We start from the raw sequence: 23,083 nt of genomic DNA on the forward strand, positions 1-23,083 counted from the left end.
TATGCGTTGAAGGAGTTTCTGAAGTTTGGCTGTGGTTCCTGCGTACAGGGCGTTTCCATAGTCCAGCCGGCTGGTGACGAGGGCCTGGGTGACCGTCTTTCTGGTTTCGGTGGGGATCCACCGGAAGATCTTTCAGAGCATGCCCAGGGTGTTGAAACATGAGGACGAGACTGCGTTGACTTGCTTGGTCATCGTGAGGGAGTAGTCCAGGATAAATCCCAGGTTGCGTGCGTGGTCCGTGGGTATCGGTGCGGTGCCCAGCGTCGTGGGCCACCAGGAGTCGTCCCAGACGGATGGGGATTGTCCGAGGATGAGGACTTCCGTCTTGTCCGAGTTGAGCTTCAGACGGCTGAGCTTCATCCATTCTGCGACATCTTTCATTCCGTCCTGGAAGTTGACTTTGGCGGGGAAGGAGTCTTTGGTGAGAGAGAGTATCAGTTGGGTGTCGTCGGCGTAAGAGATGATGTTGATGTTGTGTTTGCATGCGATGGCGGCGAGGGGGCTCATGTAGATGTTGAAGAGGGTAGGGCTGATTGAGGAGCCCTGGGGTACGCCGCAGATGATCTTGGAGGCCTCGGAGCGGAAGGGTTGGAGGCAGACTCCCTGGGTTCTGTCGGAGAGGAACAATGTGATCCAGTCTAGGGCCTTTCCTTGGATCCCAGTGTTGTAGAGGTGGGTTATTAGGGTGCGGTGGCAGACGGTGTCAAAGGCTGCCGATAGGTCAAGGAGGATGAGGGCAGCTGTCTCTCTGTTGTCCATCAGGGTCCTGATGTCATCAGTGGCTGCGATGAGGGCGGTCTCAGTGCTGTGGTTGGCTCGGAATCCGGACTGGGATGGGTCGAGGGTGTTGTTTTCTTCGAGGAATGCTGTCATCTGTTTGTTGACGATCTTTTCTATGACTTTAGCCGGGAAGGGGAGGAGAGAGATGGGGCGGAAGTTCTTGAGGTCTTTGGGGTCCGCTGTTGGTTTCTTCAGTAGGGCGTTGATTTCTGCGTGTTTCCAGCTTTCAGGGAATGTGGCTGACATGAGGGAGTTGTTAAAGACGTTCCGGAGGTGGGGTGCGATGATGGTGTCGGCTTTGTTGAAGATATGATGAGGGCATGGGTCGGAGGGGGAGCCGGAGTGGATGCTGTTCATGACGCGGGTGGTTTCTTCGGTGCTGATGGGAGTCCATGCGTTGAGGCTGGAGGTGGGGGTCATTGGTTTGGTGGTTGGGGGTGGGGTCCGAAGCTGTCATGTATGTCTGTGATCTTGCAGTGGAAGAATGTGGCGAGGGAGTTGCAGAGGTCTTTTGACGGCGAGATGTCGTTTTTGCTGGCGCTGGGATTGGAGAGCTCTTTGACGATGCTGAAGAGTTCCTTGCTGTTGTGGGCGTTGTTGTCCAGCCGCTCTTTGAATGATGTCCTTTTGGTGGTGCGTATCATCTGATGGTATTCGCGGGTGGCGCTCTTGAGGGCGGTCATGTTTTCTTGTGTCCGCTTATGGCGCCAGGCTTTTTTGAGGGTTCTGCACGATTTCTTTGTGATTTTGAGGGCGTCCGTGAACCATGCGGTTTTTCTGTTGCCAGTCTTGCCGGGGGGAGTTTCTTCAGAGGGGCGAGGTCGTCAGCGCAGTTGGTGATCCACTGTGCGAGGTTGTGCGCTGCGTCGTTGGTGTCGGGGGTGTCAGCAGGTGGGTTCTGGCTCAGCGATGCAGTCAGTTGGTCTGTGGTGACTTTGCTACAGCATCTGCAGGGGATCTGTGGTGTCTGGTGGTGGGAGGTGGTCTTTTTGAAGGTGAAGTGGATGCAGTTGTGGTCGGTCCAGTGTAGTCCGGAGGAGTGGCTGAAGGAGACGTGGTTGCTGGCGGAAAAGATCGGGCTGAGTGTGTGGCCGGCGAGTTGGGTGGGCGTGTCCACCAGTTGCTTGAGTCCGAGGTTGGCGAGGTTGTCGAGCAGGGTGGTGGTGTTGCTGTCGTCCTTTTTCTCCAGGTGGAAGTTCAGGTCCCCTAGGAGGATGTACTCTGGAGAGGCTAGGGCGTGCGGGCTGATGAAGTCGGCAATGGTCTAGCTGAATTGTGTTCGTGGGCCCGGGGGTCGGTAGATGAGGGTTCCTCTGAGGGTGGTCTGGGGGTCGATGTGGATCTGGAAGTGTAGGTGTTCGGCGGCGGTGAATGTGTCTTCGGCATTGGTCGTGACGCTGATGGTGTTCCTGTAGATGATGGCGACTCCTCCTCCGGTTTTGTTGACGCGATCCTTCCGGGTGATTTTGTAGCCGTCCGGGATGCCTATGGCGATGTTGGGGGCGGAGGAGGCGTTCATCCAGGTTTCCGTGAGGAAGGCGACGTCTGGAGCTGTTGTGTCGAGGAGTTCCCAGAGTTCGACGGCGTGTTTGTGGACGGAGCGGGTGTTGAGCAGGATGCACTTGAGGTGGTTGTTGTTGTTGTTGCTGTGTTTGGTGGGTGGGGTGCAGGTACGGAGGCAGGTGACTTTGCAGGCTTGGCAGGTGAAGGGTCCATGGGTGCGCTTCGGGGTGGCTTGGTAGCAGGCGGGTGGTCGTCCGGTGTTGAGTGCATTGAGGGCGGCGGAGTCGTATCTCAGTCGGGCAGCTTGGCTTCGGCGGGTTGCCAGGGGTTCTGGCGCTGGGCGCGGTCCAGGCGCGGACGGGCGCAGGCGGGCTTGCCTTTGGCACGCCTTTGGCGCGCCCGCTGAGCGCGTCCGCTGCGCAGCCGCCCAGTGGCCTCCATTAAGAAGGGGCAAGGGAGGGAGGAGCAGGTGGGAGGGGGAGCGGGGGTCCAATCAGGCGCGGGGGGAAGGCCGTAGGGGAGGCAGCGGCGGGAGGAGACAGAAAAAACGGCAGGAAAGTAGAGGCAGCAAGGGTGGTGCTGACGCGGTCGGGGCGCGACCTGGCCTGTGGCACATTGCTAACATGAGGCAGAGCCCTTTCTAGTATTCTCATTGAAGATGCAAAGACGTTATGCTTGAAATTAATTATATGATGCCTGAGACCGCAACATCCATAAAGGCACACTTCTCTCACAGCTTTATAAGTGAACCCTACAGGCAGCAAGAGGATCTTCCTTATGCTACTGTTATAGATTTGTATGGGTTTATATTTTTGTGCATCATTAATAATGTCCAGAATGTATTCTCACACTCGATTACACATGTGCACACTGATAAAGTACTTTTGCTTTTGAAACAAAGTATCTATGATGTGTAGAAGTGCATTTTTTAGATACATGTTAACGAGCCTCAGTTTAGGTAGGAAGCCCATGCTATCCAAGATGGAAGTCTCCCCTGTCACTCATGTCTTTCCCCCTTGCTTAAGTCTCTCTTCCCAATTTCTGCAGCACACAGTTGATCTGAAATGTGGTTGTTTATTTTCACTGTCATTGTTTATGGCGTTTTGAAGTTTCCTTGGCTGAGTGACAAATAGTAACTTTAGCCTCAAGGTCCTTCCGCCGGGCCACTGTGCCGTCATTCATTCATTCAAATAACACGCTATTGTTCATTTATCTTGTTTGTCCTTGTATCTCAGGATGACATTAGCGTAGAATTATTATTCACACAATGGGAAAGTGCTTAGGAATGAGGGCAATATGACCTTTATGTTTTCACGTGCTCTGATTTGCCGATGAAGTGATACATTTTCTCACAATACAGTGAGTCTACGGGTTCTATTTATTTCAGATGCAAACATTATGTATAAAAAGTCTTGATTTTGGAGGACGGCAAGACAACTTTCCTTTTCTACTAGGGATGCGGTCTGTTACTCTCCTCATTTTGCTGCCTACGTGGGACTTGGAATAATTTCAGATTTAGCATTCCGCTGTACTTTCTTTCCATTGAAAGCCTTTACCCTTTTATTGACCTAGAACTCAGTTATTTAATTGCCCATTTACTGAATTGATTGGTTTCCTGATATTTAGATGCATTGGGAAGTGTCTTAAGGCATGAACACAGGGTCTCATAAAATTGAGGTTTACCACGGTCTCTGATCCAGTAAAAGTAGGCATTTTTATGAAAGGGAATTTGGGGTACCCCACTCCCACACTACTGATGTGCCAAATGATTCTTCTGTGCTACTATTTAGACTTGTGAGACAATGCAAGGCAGCCACAAGATCCACATTCCCTCCCTAGATTCATAGTATGAAGAGCAGAAAATGCACAAAACTCTAGGTAAAATGTAGGGCCAAATGCAATCCCCCTTGAACCACCCAACAGGCATAGAACCTGTGGGGGTAGTTTATTACAATGGGCAGCCTGTCTATGCTATGAATGAACTACATCTTTCCACAAGAACTGGGCTCTCGTACCTCTGGATTTGGGTATGGCACAGGACTGGAGGTGCTTCCCTCACCGAAGACTTACGATTATTTTCCTTCTGGTAAGCACAGTAGACAGTAGGTGTCTTCCATTGTAGTTAAGAATGATCCATGCATTCCAGAATTTCTCTAGATCTATCCAAGTAGATCGCAGTGCACCCATCTACATGTGAACATATTGGAGGGGCTAGTTCAATGAAATATCCTGTACTTATGGTAAAAAACAGAAACTGTGGGGTTCCACTGGAGTTGCGCAATGACATAAAAGAAAGTTGGGCTGCTAGAATGTGATTGACCTCTAGAGTCAGGTGGTAATATTACCTCATTAAATTCTACCATAACAGAAGTGGATCACCACAATTTGGAGTAAAGCCACCTTTTAATCTACTGTATATAATATATGTATATATATATTTATGTGGCATTTTATGTACCGTGAACCTAGCTGATAGACACGTGTGGTGCCCAAACCTGGAATGGACTAGAACACCTGACTTTTTCTGGGCGCAGCTGACCATTATGAAAGACATTTCTTTGGAAAGAAAAGTAATTGAGTAAGTTAATGCCAAGGGTTCCCTCTCTCTCTTCTTACCGGTGAACCTGTAATGGCCATCTGAAGATAACTGTTGCTGTGTCTGTAAGACCCTGCTAGTTCCCACTAATTGCAGCTGCCCAGATCATTTGAGACGTAACCCTAGGAAGATATACTTTTCAGGGTAATAGATTTCTTCTTACACCTTTACCCCCTCAGTTATGAAACCTTAAGACAACCTGTACCACACCACCTTCGGTGCCATCCACACTGACTACCACTCCATCTTCTCAGCCAAAGTTCATTGCTTCAATCTATGCAAAACATGTTCTTTTACTCCCCCTGCTTCTAAATAGGTTTATGGTAGTTTTCTCATTAGTGAGATTACCTAGAGACACAGAGAGCTGTCTCATGCTTCCCAAAATGTTTGCCAGATGTTGGAGGAAAAACACACCAATGTAATTTTGTGCACCGTACTGCCCCTAGGTTGGAGGATAGACCAGTGAGGGTGGAGGAAAGCCCAGCGCAAAGATGCTTGTGTATTGCCACACTTTATTCAGTATCTGCCCAAGGCTTTCCGCCCTCTATGCATGACACAAAATGGATAAAAGGATTGTCAGCAATAATAAGAACGTTAGCTAATGGAGTGTTCCAATCATTCTGAGAATTGTCATGCTAGCCATCGCATCCCCAAAATATGGAGAGTAGGCAGCAAGCCTCATTTCTGCCAGAGGCGCTAGCATATTTGCACTCACCACCACAGATTATTAGTACTGGTCAGGTCTGATGGAACAGTGGTCCTCACATAAGGGTTGTCTGCTAGTTGACTGAACTCCTTCCATTCAATCTTTTTTTAAACCTGTGCAAAGCTTTAGCAGAGGCAAGTGTAGCTGGGAGTAGGGGAAGAGCTGTGAACATCCTTCCAGAAGGACTTGGGAGATGCTGAATCTAGCGAGACTTTGATCCAAAACCTTAATGTCTGCAAGCCTTTTCCTCTAGGAAAATTATATTGCATTGAAAAAAGCCAAAGCATAGCTTCAAACTATTGGGCCACCTGTGCTCTGTAGCCCGGTTTTAGAAGACCCTGATGATATATTGAATTATACATTCACATGTAAAATATCACATATTAATCAGCAATCAAAACATGGTGATTGATATAGCTCCCCAAATAACGTGTGTACATATGTTTATTGGGAGTCTCCCAGATTTGTCACTTGCATTTCTCTACACATGAAAGCTAAAATACAATATCCACTATGCACGCTAAAAGAGCACAACTCTGTAGTGTGGCAAATTAAAGAGATTGGCATAAAAGATAAATTGTAAATCCAGAAGAAAGTTTATTCTCCAGTGAATGGACCCACGACTATCTAGAACAGGAGATTGCCAATAAATGCCAAAAAGACTCTAGACTCTACATTCTAGAATACATTGCTTGACCTACAAATGATTACATATACAGAATTCCTTACAGCTGTAAACTTAACTTACCACTAATATCCTACTTACCACACATCCCCCTTTTTATAAAATAAACAAGAGAACTACTAACACCTTCAGTAAGTCAAATTAAGCATATAAAACATATAACATTTTGAATAATCTGTCACTTAAACTGTCACATAATCTCTCAATGGGACTGGAGCACTTCTAATCCTATTACTACTTCTGAATTTCCCATCTCCATCCACTCCTATAGCAACTCTACTAGTGAATTGCACATTCGAACGGGAAGAGATATAAAAAACTATCTCCTCGGTCTGAATACGAAGTACCAGCAATTTCTTGAGATACTGAATCAAAGCAGGTGGAAACAGATTTTGTTAAATCACCAATAGCATACCAGTCTCGATCACCTGAATCGCAAACATTATCTGTAGAATTTAATTTCTTTTCTTTACATATGATGGCAGCATTTTTATTCCACCATCCTCTATCTTGTAGTAAAACAGCCATCCCAGAAACTTAAAAATCTTTTGTAGAAAAAGACTGTCCCTTTGTAACTGTAATCGTTTTTTTGATGAAAACCCAATCCCTAGGAACTAACATTTTAGTTTTAACCTGCATCCATTTATCATAATCATGTTTGTAAATGTCTTTCTTCTTTTTAACCATTTCTCCCACTTTAGTCAAATCAATAGAAGATTGAGTGCCCTTTTCAAACAACCAAGCTGGACTCAATTTTGAAATAGGGTTTCTACCTCTCAAAATAATGTAAGGTGAGACACCAGTGGTGCTGTGAGGAGAAGTATTATAATTCTAAGCCTTCTGATATAAAAAATCAGGCACATTGAAACCATTAGCTACAGAAGTTTGCACACTTTCCTTCAGCATACGGTTCGGCGCTCAAGTCCATTCGATGCTGGGCTATATCATGGAACAAGAGTGTGTTTTACATCATAATTTCTTTAAAATGTTTCCACTTTTGTGACACAAAATGTGACCCATTATCCGTAACCACTTCTTTAGTTGTACCTTCAATACAAAATATGCGTTGCAAAATCATAATAACCAAATTAGAATCAGCACTTTTGACAAATGCAAAGTACATCCATTTTGAATAATAATCAATCGCTACAATAAAAAATGTCTTATCTTTATCAAAAACAGAAAATGGACCTGCAAAATCTAAACCAATTTTTTGCCAAGCACCACCAGGCCATGGTACAGGACAAAGAGGAGAATTTGAAGTTTTCCAGTGCTTGTCCGAACAAAGACACTGAGGACACTGTTCTACATGGAGTCTAACCTGCCATCAGTTGCTGGCCACCAGTATGTCTGCTTAATTTTGTTTACTGTAGCTGTAATACCTAAATGTCCTTCATGAGCCAAAGAAATTATGGTTCTTCGAAGATCTCTGGGAGGAACAAATTTATCTTGTTGAAGTAACATATCATTAAATATAGATAATTCTGATGCTACTTGAGAAAAAATTCCTTTCATCCAGAGACAAATTCTTATCAGAAGGCCAACCTTTAATTAAAAACTCCTTCACATTCTTCAGACATTCATCCTTCTCATTGTATTTAAACTAATCTTCTTTGGAAATGTTTGAATCCTGTACAATATCCTCAACTGAAAATACACATTCCTCATCCTCACTTTTTTTATTATGTCATCACTGTATTGCAAAGGAAGACGTGACAGACAATCCGTCTGTACATTTTTCCATCTGGTAAATATTTGATGTCAAAGTGAAATTCCTGTAATCTTGCTAAAAGTCTTATTAACCTAGATGAAGCTTTATTAGAAGAACTATCTCCTAACATGTAAATTAGAGGTTTATGATCTGTACACAATTGAAATTTAGTTCCCCAAATATACATTTAAAATTTTTCAACCAGCCAAGCGCATGCTAAGGCCTCTCTCTCAATTGTGCTATACTTTTGCTCAGCTTCAGTAAGAGTTCTTGAAGCAAAAGCTATAGTTGATTCACACCCATTAACAATTTGGCTCAGAACCGCACTAAGTCCTTTTGCACTGGCATCAACCGTGATAATGCTTTCCACACCATACATGAAAGGTTTAATAGCAGGAGTATTAATGACTAAATCTTTAGTTGAAACGAAAGCATTCTGAGCATCTTCAGACCAAAGAAATTTGACAATCTTTTTCAACAAATTTCTGAGAGGTTGTACCAACAACGCACACCCTTGGACAAATCTGGCATAGTATTCACTTAAGACAAGAAACTCCCTTAATGAATCTTTATCATGAGGAGTAGGAGCATTTCTTATTGCATCAAGTAAAGAAGATTTAGGTCTGATCCCAACACCAGAAATATTATGCCCTAAATAATCCACTTCTTGTGTGACAAACTTACACTTTTTAACATTTACTGTCATGCTATGCATCTGTAGTTTGTTTAAAACTTTCTCCAGCAAAACAAAGTATTGATCAACAGTTTCAGAATAAATAAGTATATCATCCTGAAATGCTTGGATTCCTAACTCATTGACAAACATTTGATCCATTAATCTTTGAAAGCTACTGGTGGCTGACGCCAACCAGAAAGGCATTCTTTTTTACATGTAAACTTCGAACGGAGTAACAAAGGTCGTCAAGGGTTGCGATTCAACTGCTAAAGGGATCTGATGATATGCTGAACGTAGATCGATAATGGTAAAAAATCGACTTCCTCCCAACTTAGCCAACATATCATGAATTCTTGGAAGTGGGTGACAATCTACAACAATATTGGGGTTAAGCACCCTTAAGTCGGCACACAGACAGATCTCCCCAGAACATGTGCGTGCAACCACAGCAGCAGAAGCCGACTCAGAAGATTTGACAGGAGGGATTATTCCTTGACAACTCTTATTATCCAATAACTTCTTTAAATCTTCTCCAACTGATAGAGGTACAGGTCCGAGTTTCTCAACAACAGGACATGCATTATTCTTGAGTTTAATTACGTGCTCCAATCCTTAAACAGATCCTACATCATCCCTAAATACAGTAGCATAATTATTGAGCAACTCTTGTAGCTTGGAATTGTGTGATTCTACCATATGTACAGATGATACAGGTAATTCTCCTAGAACTACAGGCTCGGAATTACCAGGTTTGAGAATTATACCTAGATTAGCCTGATACTGCCATCCTAGTATATCTCGTCCATTAAGTGCAACATATATCTTAGTAAATATTTCTGATGTCAAGAAAAAAAATCCCTCATAATTATGTCATATTCACCAAAAGCTTTAGGATTGACATCAGTGGGAGATAGTTTGGTATTAGACCACAACTTTTCAAACGTTTTCTCAGCTAAAATAGTAATAGGTGACCCTGAGTCAGCCATTATATTAACTTTAATAAGAACTATAGAAACTTCAAAAATTGGCCCTTTATATTTTTTACCAGATTCTTTCAACATATTCATTTCCACCAACATAGAAATCATGTTCAATTCAACACAAACTGAATGTTCATCAACATTAAGTTGATTTACTCTTCTTTGTCTTTTACAGATTAGCACACAGTGTAAAAATGACCAATTTTTTTACAAGTATTACACGTTTTACCTTGTGCTGGACAATTGGGATAATTTCCCATGTGAAACCTTGAACCACATCTGCAACAGACTGCATTGGGTTTTTCTCAAACGTTTTCTTAAATTTATACTTGTTACTCACTGCATTAACTTCAGGTTCATTACTAGTATTTGCATCAAGGCGCATCACACTAGGGTTAAGAGTATTGGTACTAGAAGAATTCAGATTGGTACTTTCTTCTGTCAAGATCTTTGAAGAAGTAACAGAACATTCAATACTTCTTGCAATTTGCATTACTTCTTCTAACGAGGAATTTTTACGAGTGAGTATGCGTTCCTGAATTTTCTTGTTAAACAATTAAACACCAACTGGTCACGTAAAGATGGATCAAGATATGAGCCAAATTCGCATTAGTCAGCTAGAACTCTTAATATTGCTAAGTTTTAATATTGCTAATATTTCCGGAGACACGTAAAAACCTGGCTGTTTCAGAAACAACTGTGCTAATCAACCAACTCAGCATTTTCCTTTGACCAACTCACTGTCATAGGCGCCGGGAAACCCTTGTTGGGTAGCTGAGCGCCATACAAATGCAAAAATAAATAAATAAAATAAATAAGTAATCCTCAATGGACTCGTTTTGTAACTGTTTGCGTTTGAAAAATAAATTTCTTTCTACCATAACAGATGGTTCATCCAGATATTGTTTTCCCATACGTGCCAAAGCTTCTTTAAAAACATTCCAAGTTTCATCACCACTAGGTACAGTAACCACGGGTAAATTGTCAAAAAGTCGTTGACCTGCAGTACCAAGATGATTGAACAATAATGCTCTTTTACTTGAAGCCGAATAATTTTGGGCATCAATGGCTTCTAAATCATTCTCAAAAACTCTTAGCCATTTATGCCATGGTGTGACTGGTTTGCCAGGTTCTTGTAAAAAGGCAGGTGGATGTAAAATATTAGTATTTGAATTAGCCATGACAACAATACCTGAAAAGGAATGAGATTACAACAAACTGCAAACAAAAACAAATATATATATAAAGTCATAGTAATTAATCCTGTAATATCAGAGAAGATGAAGAAAGCGTTGAAAACTTGACGTTCTAATGACGACTTGTGTGCCTGTCACAGAAACAAGCATCAAAAATGATAAACGAAACGAGCTCCGTAACCTTCTACATCCGTATTTACATATGTTGATTTAAAGATGGCCGCCACAAACGTGAACAATGTCACTACGTGCTGTGCCTCTTTGCTGTTGTCTGCAAACAATTGGGCTTGCACTGAAGACTTTTGTTGAAATTTGTTTTATTGTTGCATCAAAGTATACAGGTACAGTGTAAATGATCTGCTGACGTGGCCTCAACATTCAGCCACGAACAGCCAAGCGCGCAACGTTTTCTTGTTTTTATACAACTGGTGCAAAAATAAATTTCCTTGAGTAATCAGTGTAGACCGTACAAACATGTCCGCAGGTCGGGAAACAGTGAATCTGCATCGCCAATAGGGCGATGGATAACAGCAGATATGTAGGGTCCCGCCTCGAGAGCGTAGGATCGAGGTCTGTACTGTCCATACAGTGGTGGCACCTGAGAACGGGGGGGACAAAACTGTGGGAGAGAAGCGTGTGGGCGCTAGCAGGGTCCAAGTAGGGGGATACTGGCGACGGGCGTCAGGGGGGGGCCACGGAGCCGGTCGGTCAGCGCTCCGAGAGAGGGGGGGGGGAAAGGAGTGGGCAGGGGGTGAACACCCCCCGTGTATGCGGGCATCGAGGTGGGTGGCATGACATATGAGAGTTTGATCAGGATGTAGGGGGTACCGGGAGACGGTCCCAGGAGAGCTGATACCATGTAGAGGCTACTGGTTCTCTCGGGCAGGGGGGGGGGGTGGAGGAGTAGGCGGATCTTCTGCATGTGTGGACTGCCGGAAGCTGTGGAGGAGCATGGCCCATTCCATGGATATGGGAATTTTACGCGCACCCCTGGCTTCTTCCTCTCTAAGGGCATCCTCTTCCGCAGCCGCCCATTTACCGACCGCGCCCGTCCATGCCGCTGCAGAGGGACCCTCCGGGGAACGCCAGCGCATGGCTATACATCTGTTTGCCAACAGGAGTGCTAAGGACACGAAGCGTCTCTGTACCAGGTCTCGCTTAGGAACATGAAAGATGCCTAGTGCGCTGGACTCCCAGGTGGCTAGTGTAGTGAGACCTGTAAGTTCCGCCAGAGTGTCGTGCACCGCCCGCCAAAAGGGGTGAAGGTTGGGGCAACTCCAGAACATGTGCCGGAAATCTGCCGCAGGGGAGCAGCATCTGGGGCAGAGGAATGGTGTGGAGGGATAGAACTTCTGCAATCGCGCTGGGGTGAGGTATGCCCTGTGTAGGATATAGTATTGGATGTTCCTGAAGCGGGCGTTCCTAGAGACGCGTTTTGGGGCCTCAAGTGCTTTAGTCCATTCAGAGTCGTGTAGTGCGCGACCTATGTCCTCCTCCCATGTAGCTCGCAAAGTCGTGAGGGGAGCGTGTGAGAGTTCCCGGATGGATTTATATAACCAGGTGATTAAGTGGCGTCCCACCCCCATATGTAGGATTGTATGTATTACTGGATGCGTGTCTGGCTCGCCAGTGCAGAGATTAAAATGGGGCCGGTATCCATCGAGTAGCTGTCTATATCTAAGGAATTGGCCTGGGGAGAGTCCGTATTCAGCGACCAGGCGGTCAAGCGATTTTAGCTGGCCTTCCTCGAAGAGCGATTCCAGATCTGTGATGCCACAGAGTGACCATTCGGTGAACAGTGGAGCGGTTAAGTAGGAGTCCTGCCTGGGGCTGCCTATCAGTGGTAGTAGCGGGGAGTACGGAGGTCTACTGGGGGACAACCGGTGGATCCGCATCATGCACCGGCGCGCTATCGCCACTTGAAGGGGGTATGTGCGCCGTGGCTTGGTGCCCGGGAGGAGGAGACGGGTGAGTTCTGGGGTTGCGATTCTGCCGGTCGGAGTGACAGTTTCCTGAGGGTAGCGGTCCGCCGTCCAGTAAGATAGCCATTGGAATTGTGCCGTGAGGAAATATGCCTCGTAGGATGGAGCTCCGAGCCTTCCCTGCGACGTGGGAAGTTGGAGGGTTTTCAGGGCAACCCTGTGTCGGCCCTCGCCCCAGATAAGGGTCCCTAGGAGGGAGTCGACATCGCGGAAGAAGGACCTGGGTGGTATAACCGGCAAATTTGTGAAGTGGTAAAGGAGTCGGGGAAGCATCACCATTTTAGCTAGGGCTATCCATCCTATCGGGGCCAGCGGGAGTTTATTCCAGAAGGCGACAGTTGGGCGCAGACTAGCAAGCACTGCGCGGTGGTTGCCCTCAAACATGGCTGCTGGAGAATGGTACAAGCGGACACCGAGGTACAGGGGAGCCTCCGCGGACCACGAGAGTTTATGTGGACCGAGCTCGACTTCTCGGGGGGGGTAGGCTCGGGTATAAGGGGTAGACTGTGGACTTGTCCCAGTTCACCTGTAGGCCCGAGGCGTCTGCAAAGTCCGCCAGCGTCGCCCCTATGGGGGCCAGGTCCGTGTCGATGTCTCGGACGTATATGAGGAGATCGTCCGTGTACATGGACACGCAATGCGTGTCATCCGCAAGAGGGATGCCCCAATCCACACCCTCCAGGCGCAGCCGAACCGCCAGCGGTTCGACCGCCAGCGCGAATAAAAGAGGCGACAGGGGGCACCCCTGTCTTGTGCCTCGCCGAACTCCGAATGCCGGTGATATGCGTTTCCCGATACGAACCCGAGTGGTGAGATCGGTATACAAGAGGTGCGTGTACGCCATGAGTGTCGGGCCGATATTGAGTCGCCGCAGGACAGAAAAGAGATAGGGCCAGGTGAGGGTGTCGAACGCCTTTTCCAGGTCCATGACGAGGCAGGCGGCGCGAGGAAATCGGTCACGCACCTGATCCTGAACATGGAAGACGCGGCAGAGATTCTGGGAGGTGTTTCTTCCCGGCACGAAGCCGCATTGGTCGGGGTGGACCAAGGGGCGAATGATCTGCGCATACCGATCCGCTAGGATTTTCCCCAGGATCTTACAGTCGGCCGACAGGAGCGTGATGGGGCGATACGACCCCATGTGGAGCGGATCTCTGTGGGGTTTGGGAAAGGTGACGATCACGGACTCTCGCAGTGACTGGGGTAACCTACCTAGATGAAGAGATGCCCCGAACACCCGTGAGAGACGGGGGACCACTAGGGGGGAGAATGTCGAGTAGTATTCTAGTGGGAAGCCGTCCAGCCCCGGCGCTTTATTGCGAGACATGGCCCGTATCGCCTGGGTGATGTCAGACGGGACAATCTTGGCGTCGAGGGAACGCTTGTCGACGTCCGATATTGTGGGTAAAGTCAGAGGGTCTAGAAAATCGTCTACAGAAGACGGGGAGTACTGGGTCGGGGTCCCGTACACTTGTGTATAATGACGCTGGAACGCCAGAAGGATCTCGGCCTGTGAGCGCACCAGCACACCGTCCGGGTTGATAATATCCGTGATGGGCTTGATTTCGGTGTCCTGCCTTGCCATCCAAGCTAGCAGCGCCCCGGCTTTGTCCCTGTCCTTATGCACTCTGGAGGCGTAAGCCCTAAAATTGTACTTCCGGAGGTCAGCGCAGGCGGCCTGGTATTCCGTCTTAGCCTCAGCCGTGAGTACAGCGTGTTCCTGCGAGTCGTCAGGCCGCTTAGTGAGTGGGGCTAGAGCCTGCTCCGAGATTAGGAGTGTCCGCTCCAAGGTGCGGCGAACCCCCACCACCTGTTTGATGCATTCTCCCCTAGCCACCACCTTAAACGCGTCCCACTCCACTAGTACCGACGACGCCGTGTTCGCGTTATGTGTGAAGTAGTCCTGTATGCTGGTTTTGTGTGTGTCTCTGAATACTGGGTCGGTCAGGCAATCCCTATGGAGGCGCCAGGTGGGGACCGGTGGGTGGGGGGGGGCGCCAGGTTAGACGTATAATGTGAGCGTCATGATCCGAAAGGATCCGGCCCAGGTAGTCTGTAGACGTGATCTTAGGGAGAATTGGTGCAGAACAGAGGAAGCGGTCTAGGCGGACCCGGAGGTTGTGTGGGATCGAGTGAAAGGAGTATATGCGAGCCAGTGGGTGTAGGTGTCGCCATGCGTCAGTGAGCGCCCAATGTGTTACCCATGCCCTAAAGAGCTCTGCCTGCCGGGGGGCCGGGGAATGTGCGGGGGGGGATGTGAGCAGTCTAGGGTGGGGTCCAGTGTGCAGTTAAAGTCGCCTCCCAGTACCCATGGGACTGTAGTGAACTGGGCCAGAACGCCTGTGAGGTGGTCCCAGAATTTATCCTGGTCTGTGTTAGGGGCGTAAATGCTGCCAAGGAGTATTCCCTGCCCGTCCAGTATTCCCTCTAGAAGCGCATACCTGCCCTCTTTGTCTACCATCCGTCGGAGCACCCGGAAGGGAGTACCCGGCCTGACCCAGATTAACGCGCCACGTGCAAACGCTGAGTATTGTGTGGCACAGAAGGTCCCTCGCCATTTAGACTGTAGGCGAGTGAGTTCGGTAGCGTTTATGTGTGTCTCCTGTAGAAGTGCAATATTGGCTGACATGCGTCTAATGTAGGCGTAAACAGAATATCGTTTGCTGGGTGTGTGTAGGCCCCGCACGTTCAATGTGAGGACATTAATGTCTGAGCGTGAGACTGCCATTCTTGGGGTGTCGTGGTAAGGATGAGGGCCCCCCTATAGTACCCGAGGGCCGCCAGCGTGTATGTGTCACGTGTATTTCTGCGCGCCAAGCTTTCACAATCGTAGGGGAGGGACTAAGGGGATTAACAACAAGTAGAACCTTGGGTGGGCAACAGTCCCAATACGGAGGATATATCACCGGAGGTGGCATATCCAAACTAGTGTCCCACTAGGGGAGAAATACAACAGGTAATTGCGGGGGTGGCAGCATGTGTCGCTGCTGGGCTTGTGCGCGGGTCGGGCTCGTGTAGGAGAAGAGTCCATCGCTCGGTAGGGCATACAATAATCAGGCAAAGCAGTCTAGGCTCCTAGACGTCGCGCAATACAGTGGGCAACCATTAGAAGGATACAGTAATCGATAGTTCATTGTTCATGAAGAGGTGTTAGGTTGGCCGGCCAGGGTAGCGTCCAGTGTAGGTGCCGCCAGGAGGGGGGAAGAGATTGGGCCAAATCCCGACATCGTTCCATCGCTGTCTCGGTCTTTCTCTGGGGTGAACAGGTGTGGGTGACCTTCCAGGTCCGATGCTGGGGGTGACGTGTGCAGTTCGTTCACCGCTCGTAGGGCGTCTCGTCGCTCTTGCATGATTTGCGTGAGGTCGGGTGACCCCGTGGGGGAGGACGCCTGGCTTTTGGAGCGGCCAGATCGGGCCCGGCTCACACCCCGTCTTCTAGATCGTCTGGAGTCGTTGTTGCGTGTCCTCTGGGGTCCGGGTTTAGGGATCAGTGGGCAGTGGAATTCAGTCCAATCTTGTGCTTCCGCCGCCGTGGTGAAGAAGAGGGCTTTCCCATTGTGCAGCACTTTAAGGCGGGCTGGGAACAGCAAGGAGTATTGTAGATCCTTAGCACGAAGGCGCCTTTTGACTTCCAGAAAGGTGGATCGCCGTTGCTGGACCTCCCGGGCGTAGTCTGGGAACACCATAACATGTTGATCCTCCACCTGCAGGGGACCCGCTGTCCGGGCCGCACGGAGCACCGCATCCCGGTCTCGGAAGTGCAAGAATTTAGCTAGCATGGGTCGTGGAGGGAGGCCGGGTTTGGGTGCCCGGGCGGGGACTCTGTGGGCCCTTTCGATGGAGAAGTACGGCGATCGCTCACTCTCCGGGGTGAACGATCTGGTCCAGGATTCCATATAGGTCAGAGGATCCGAATTTTCAATCCCCTCCGGCAGGCCCAGAACGCGGATGTTACATCTTCTCGAGCGTCCTTCTAAGTCCACCGTGCGTTCTTCTAGGGCTTCCACGCGGCGTAGGACCTCTCTCATGTCTTCCTCTTGCATCTTCACCACGGGTTGTAACTCGGTCACGGTTCGTTCTCCTTCCTTCACCCTGTCCGCCAGCTTACGATGTTCATCGCGGATCAAGCTAATGTCCGTCGTCAGGGCGCCCAATCTTTCTTCCATGGAAAGGCGAGACATTTCGATCGCCGCCAACACCTGGTCCAATTTCGCCGTTAGCGTAGGGTCTGTTTGCGACGCATTGGCTTGCGTCCACGTCCTGGTGTGTGGCATCTTCTCAACGGCCGTTTCAGGGACAGCCGTCACCTGCGAGGCCTTTGGTTTCCCCATAGGTGCCGTCAAGTGGGCCACCGGGCCTTGGTGTACTCCGGGAACAGCAGGTCGACGTAGCTGAGTCAGGGGGCAGTTCAGTGTCAGCCGGTCTCTCCTGTCCCCCCCGGCTCCGGGGCGGCCCCCCCCTGTCTCAGGAAGCGTCCACTAGTTCAGGGCGTCAGAGGCGGTCCGCGGCCGCCGGGGCCGACAGTCTCGTGTCAGAAGGCCATGCGGGCCCCCCCCGGCGTGTGGTACAGTGTCAATAGCGGCCGGGAGGGCCAGAGGTCAGGTGGTGGGAGTCCGAGGGGGTTCCGGGACAGCGGACGGCCACCGGCAGTGTCTCGAGTTTGGGGGGGGCACCCCTGCTCCTGTGGTGAGGCTCGCGCTGCTCCCGGAGTCTAAGCCTCTGTGGGCGCCATCTTGGGGTCAGGCGCTCGGGCCCGTCGATCGGCGCAAGGCAGTGGGAGCGCCCTGGGTCTCCGGGTTAGCCGGCGGCGTGTGCCGCGTCTTCACATGGAGCCCCCGAGGAGGTAGGGGGGCCGCAGGGACCAAGATCCTTGGGGGAGGGGGGGAAGAGGTGGCCACTCACCGCCCTCGTTGGTATGTTGCCAGCCACTGAATGGCCCACCACCACGCTGACAGCGTGTCCGTCGGTCCTCCGCGCCTCGCGGTGGCAGGTCGGCCGATGCCGGAGGATGATCAGGCTCCCGGTGAGGCAACCGTGTCAGTATAGCGGAGCCCCGGTGCGGCGGCCGCCATTTTGCGCGCCGGGGTGTTGGATCGAGAGAGGGCGCCGTCCGGTGCACACTCCGGGGGGCCGGTCTCGCTGTTGCTCCGGGACCCCTTGCAGGTGTCCACCGGTCCCGTCCCTTGGGGTCGTCGGTCACTGGGTCGGCTCCCGGCGGCGTATGTGCCCGCCGGACGGAGCCGCGGCCGCCATTTTGAAGTGTGGCGCTCGGCTCTGGTTTTAGACAATTCGGTCCGCGTTTCTCGTCCGCCGCTTTCGGAGGTCGTTTGAATGGCGCCCCAGTGCACGGGCGAGTCCCAGGTGCTTTTTCAGTGAGCTGAGGCTCCCGGCGATCTCAGGAACTGGGCAGGATGCTAGCCCGATCGCGGAGCCTCAGCAGGACACAGCCGCCATCGTGGCTTGCTAAGCCACGCCCCCGGGCTTGCACTGAAGACTTGACGTGCCTGATGTGATGTTTATGTACATGTGCTTCGATGCGGATGCAGAAGAATGCTGTACGCGCTCGCTGCTCCGTATCATGGAAACGAAGCGGGAGCTGAAGAATGCGGTGCTGGATTGACGGATAACAACAGAGCTAACGGTAAAGGAAAGATTGAGAAAAGATTGCAGATTTACTCACAATACTTCTAGAGCTTCAAACAGTCTGTATTTTCTTTCTATTTCGTCCGTCCGTTAAAAATCCTTAATCCAGTTCTTGAAGAAGTAGTTATATAAATCCAAGTAAAATGAAGAAAAACCACTTTGGTCGGTGGGTTCGTAATTCTTTTAAAATGTTGTAGAAAGCCACAGGAATGTCGCCAAATAATGTAGTGTGGCAAAATAAAGAGATTGACATAAAAAATAAAATGTAAATCCAGAAGAAAGTTTATCCTCCAGCAAATGGATCCACAACTGTCTAGAACAGGAGCTTGGCAATAAATGCCAGAAAGACTCTATATTCTAGAATACATTGCTTGACATACAAATGATTACATATACAGGTTTCCTTAAAGCTATAAACTTAACTGACCACTAATCTCCAACATACCACAAACTCTCATAATGGACAATCAACCAAAAGCTCATAACTGTCCAGGGTGTAAATTGTCTAGTTCATCTTTTGCTGCAGTGCTCAAAATGATGCTTCCGAATTTTGCCTTATTTATTGTGTTACTAACTATGTACATTTTTGCAAACTAATGATAAATTAGTCTACCTAGGCTGGTTAACTCCCTGTGATGAGGAGTAGATATATCCTATAGCGTGGTTAACTACACCGAAAGGGACTATGCATGGCCAAGCGATTATTAGTTCAGCAGGTGAGAGGACGGGGCTCTGGAGTCTGAGGAGTCCACTGGCCCTAAATGTGGCTGCTTTACTACTCAACCAGGGGGATTGGGGCAGTTTGCACCCTTGCTAAGCTTCCGGTCCTAAGCAATATTGCAGTTTTATTTCTGCATACTGGTAGAGGCAGTGATCTAAAAGGAAGTATAGAAATGCAGGTAGTCACTATTTAGAGTACAACGGAAAATAGTTGTACTCTCCCATTAAGTGCATTGTAGCATGCTGAGAAGTGCAGGTACTCTTCTTTTAAAATTAATGAAATGCAGGTACTCAGTACCGGACGGTACCTGCCCATTTAAAGGACTGGGTTGAGTTGAAGAACGTAGTCTTCAATCGTTTGCCTTCCAATTCTCAATCCCCCAAAATATTGCACTTGCTAACACTACATAAGAAATGAAATCATTTCAGGTCGATCATGGGAATTTTTCTCAAATAGTTTATCCAAGGTGGGGCATCTTTTGTATTCAGAGCTTGTAATGAGTGTTTGTTAGAAGGTGGTTCTGACACTCTGGGCTGCCCGGATTTTTTGCTTTTTGAGCAACTATTTGGTGAGCTTTTACTGTGGGAGAGCACAGTTGGGGCTCACCCAAAGGGAACTCAGGATGAAAGAGACTGCATTGGGATTTACTGGTGTTCCCCTAGCTTGTCTAGGCCGCTGCGCAGCTGCGGGAGTAAGGGGCACGGGGCTGGTTACATGCAGACACATGTGTACATGCATGTACACATGTGTACGGGCTGCACAGGGGAGATTCCAGGCGTGCGCAGCCCAGAATCACCTACAAAGTGAATGGTGTGGCAGGACTTATGCAGAATTGGGTGGTGACATGGAATAGGCTTTATACACTGGGAAGAAACATCCCAATGAAAGTCAGTGTGTTTTACTGTTTTCATTTCATTATTCTCCTATGGGGATGAGGAGCCCATGGGCTAGATTAACTTTCCTAAGGCCTACAGATTCCAGACACCCACTAAAGTCAACTGTAAGTGGTGTGAGAGGTCCAAAGTCATATTTGCAGGGTCCAAAGTCATATTTGCACTGCTTTTGGGTCATCCAGAAATGCCATATTTCTCTGATTCAGCCATAACCAGGGCCTGGCTGGGGGCTGATCTCAGCAAGCCAGATTGATAATCTTTCTTCCAAGAGCTGAAGCCTCCCCTCCAAGGAAAGCGAAGATGGGTGGAGCTACAGGCTCATCCATCAGCAGCTGTCACTGGGTGCCAGCCCCAGGCTGCACAAGGTAGAAGGCAGCTCTGGGGGGAAGGGGCTTTCAGAGACCATGTGGCAGGAGACCCTGGACAACGCCATCTTGAACCAACCCAGAGTCCTGGGAAGGAAGGAGGGGGGCAGGGGCAGGGAAGATAGGGCAAACAGAGACTTCCTGCCAGCCCCCTCCCCAACTTCTTAAAAGTACTTGCACAGGAATAGAAGCTCTCTCTGGGGCATGGTCTGCTGAGGTAGAGGGAGCTGGAGTCTGACGCAATGGGCAGTTGGAAGGATGAACCCCCTGACTGCCCGAGGATCCTGAACAGCACCAGGAGAAGAGTCCAGGACCAGAGCGCAGAAGCAGGGGCCTAGCACAGGGAGAAGAGAGGTCAGAAGGAGAGTCAGGCAAAAGGCTGTCGCAGGGAGCCAGTGAAGACAGCTCCCTGCTGAATCCACCCTCCTTGTGATCAGGAGGGCGAAGGAGAGTGCTCCCAGTGGCTGGGGAGCGCCATCACGAGCAAGAAGAGTCCAAAAGCAGGAAGATCGGACCCCTGTTGGCTGAGAAATGTCCCCCAAAGGTAGGCGACCTGTGACTCAAAGAAGTGCTGTTGGGGTGCATCGTCGCACACCCTGTAAAGGTACCCTTGCCCCCACTGAACATGGAATCGGGGAGTGCCATCGCGTTCCCCGTGTAGGTGTGTAGGGGGAGGGGCACGGGACCCCATCCCCAGGCCCTGAAGCAAAGCCGGGGAGCGCCGTCCCCCTCCCCATGAAGCTGGGCAAACAGGGTGCCAGGAGCCCACCCTGGCCCTGACAAGAAGGCGGAAGTCGGGGGTGCCGTCGCGTCCCCACCTCCCCCGTGAAGACTGCCCCTGGGGGCCGGGGAGCCCAACTCCGGGCCCCAAAGACTGTCGCTGAAGCCGGGGAACGCCTTTGCGCTCCTCGGGAAGAATGCTATGGGGAGGGGCCCGGGATCCCAACTCCAGGCCCCGATGTGTCCTGCGGGGGACTTGAAAAGAATAACCCCTCAAGGGCTTAGCCAGCATTTCGACCCCTCCTGGGATGGAACTTTTTTTCTACAGCTGGGGGTGTATGGAAAAGTGCATTAAGGAGTGACGGGCTGAGTTGGGGATGTCTAGAGAAGGGCATCCCCTGGAGGGGAAGAGGTATAATTGCGCCAGAAATGTATTTACTAATGTTATTTCTTTTAGAGGGAAGTGACATGTGTAATGTGAAGTACCTGTGTAAGGTGATGCCATAAGCAAAGTGGAGTTATGTTGTCAAACATTTCTGCTAGGGTGTCTGGCTGTATATGCGTAATTCTGTGATTTCATCTGTGATACCTTTAGGGGCTGTAATTGCAATGCATTCTAATGATCCACAAATGTGGTGAGTACTGTCAATCTAAAGTGATGCTTAAACCTGTATTCTTGCCGCTGCGCTTAGGTGAAGAGCCCAGACTGCTAGCCCTTAAGATGTAGAGGTGTATACTTCATGGTCAGTAGGAAATACTCAGTTAGGGTTATGTGTAAACAAGGCAGGGTTACCTATTTTAAAAGCTTGTTGAGATAATTGAGTGGGTTGCCACTGGGATGGTGCCAGTGCGCAGGGCCCTCGCTCCAAGTTATGTTCAACTAACAGCATTGGGGGCAAGATGATGTGCATACATGGGAGTGGTGGTAATAGACCCCCCCCCTTGCAGGAGGGGTCTAGGATGTTATGCAATGCCACAAAGTAATTCCAAAAGCTTATGTATATTTGTAAATTGGTACATCGTATGGGGTAGTGTGTGTGTTTAATAAATGTACTCTTACTTTTATAAAGCAAAGTACAGACTGGATAATCAAGTATTGAGTGTTATTTCTGCGCACCTGTACATGGCGATTACTAGCCCACACTACCTCCCTTGAGTAAGTCTCAGACTGCTCTGCAATACTACCCTCTGAGAGTCGGGTGCTACAATGGATGTACCAGGCGATGTATTACATCGCTGTACTTTACAACGCTTCTTTTACAACGCAAGTCGTTACCACGACTTGCGCTGTAAGATTGCTGGACTTAGGAATAGTTAAATTTACTATTCCAACACCAGCCTATCTACAGTAGGGAAGGTGTTGGAATAGTAAATCTACTATTCCTTAGCCTAGAGCGCCCTCCAGCGAGAGTCGTGGTTACGACTTGCGTTGTAAAAGACGCGTCGTAACTGCACTGTGGGGTAACATCCGCATTGTAAAGGATGTTCCCCGCTACAATTGGGAGTTTGGTTCCCAGTGAAGGATAAATGTAGAATGTAGTCATGTTATATGTGTAGGCCTCAATGATACTGCCTCGTTTTCCAACAGTGTTAACAACACAACTGGATCTGATGTGGTTTGCAAACACTGTGCTCCCTATGTGTCCTGTGCCCACCTAGGTAAGGTGTGGAAAGCAAAAAGGGGATGGGTAGAACATTTGAATTAATCCCAACCACTGGCAATTAGCTGGACCGTATCTCAATCCATCATTTTTTGCACACCATGCCACAGTAGACTGGGGCCAGCCACATGGAAACCAGTCTTGGTCCTGCTCACACTGGAAACCCCCAACCTGCACTGCAAGGAAAGTTCCCCTCCAGATGAGAACACAAGTAAATCAGACACTTTTTGGCCTCCCCTAGGTCTCCTCAGTGAGTTACGACTCG

This window comes from Lissotriton vulgaris, chromosome 11 (genome assembly GCF_964263255.1).
Source record: "Lissotriton vulgaris chromosome 11, aLisVul1.2, whole genome shotgun sequence".
NCBI classification, from domain to species: domain Eukaryota; kingdom Metazoa; phylum Chordata; class Amphibia; order Caudata; family Salamandridae; genus Lissotriton; species Lissotriton vulgaris.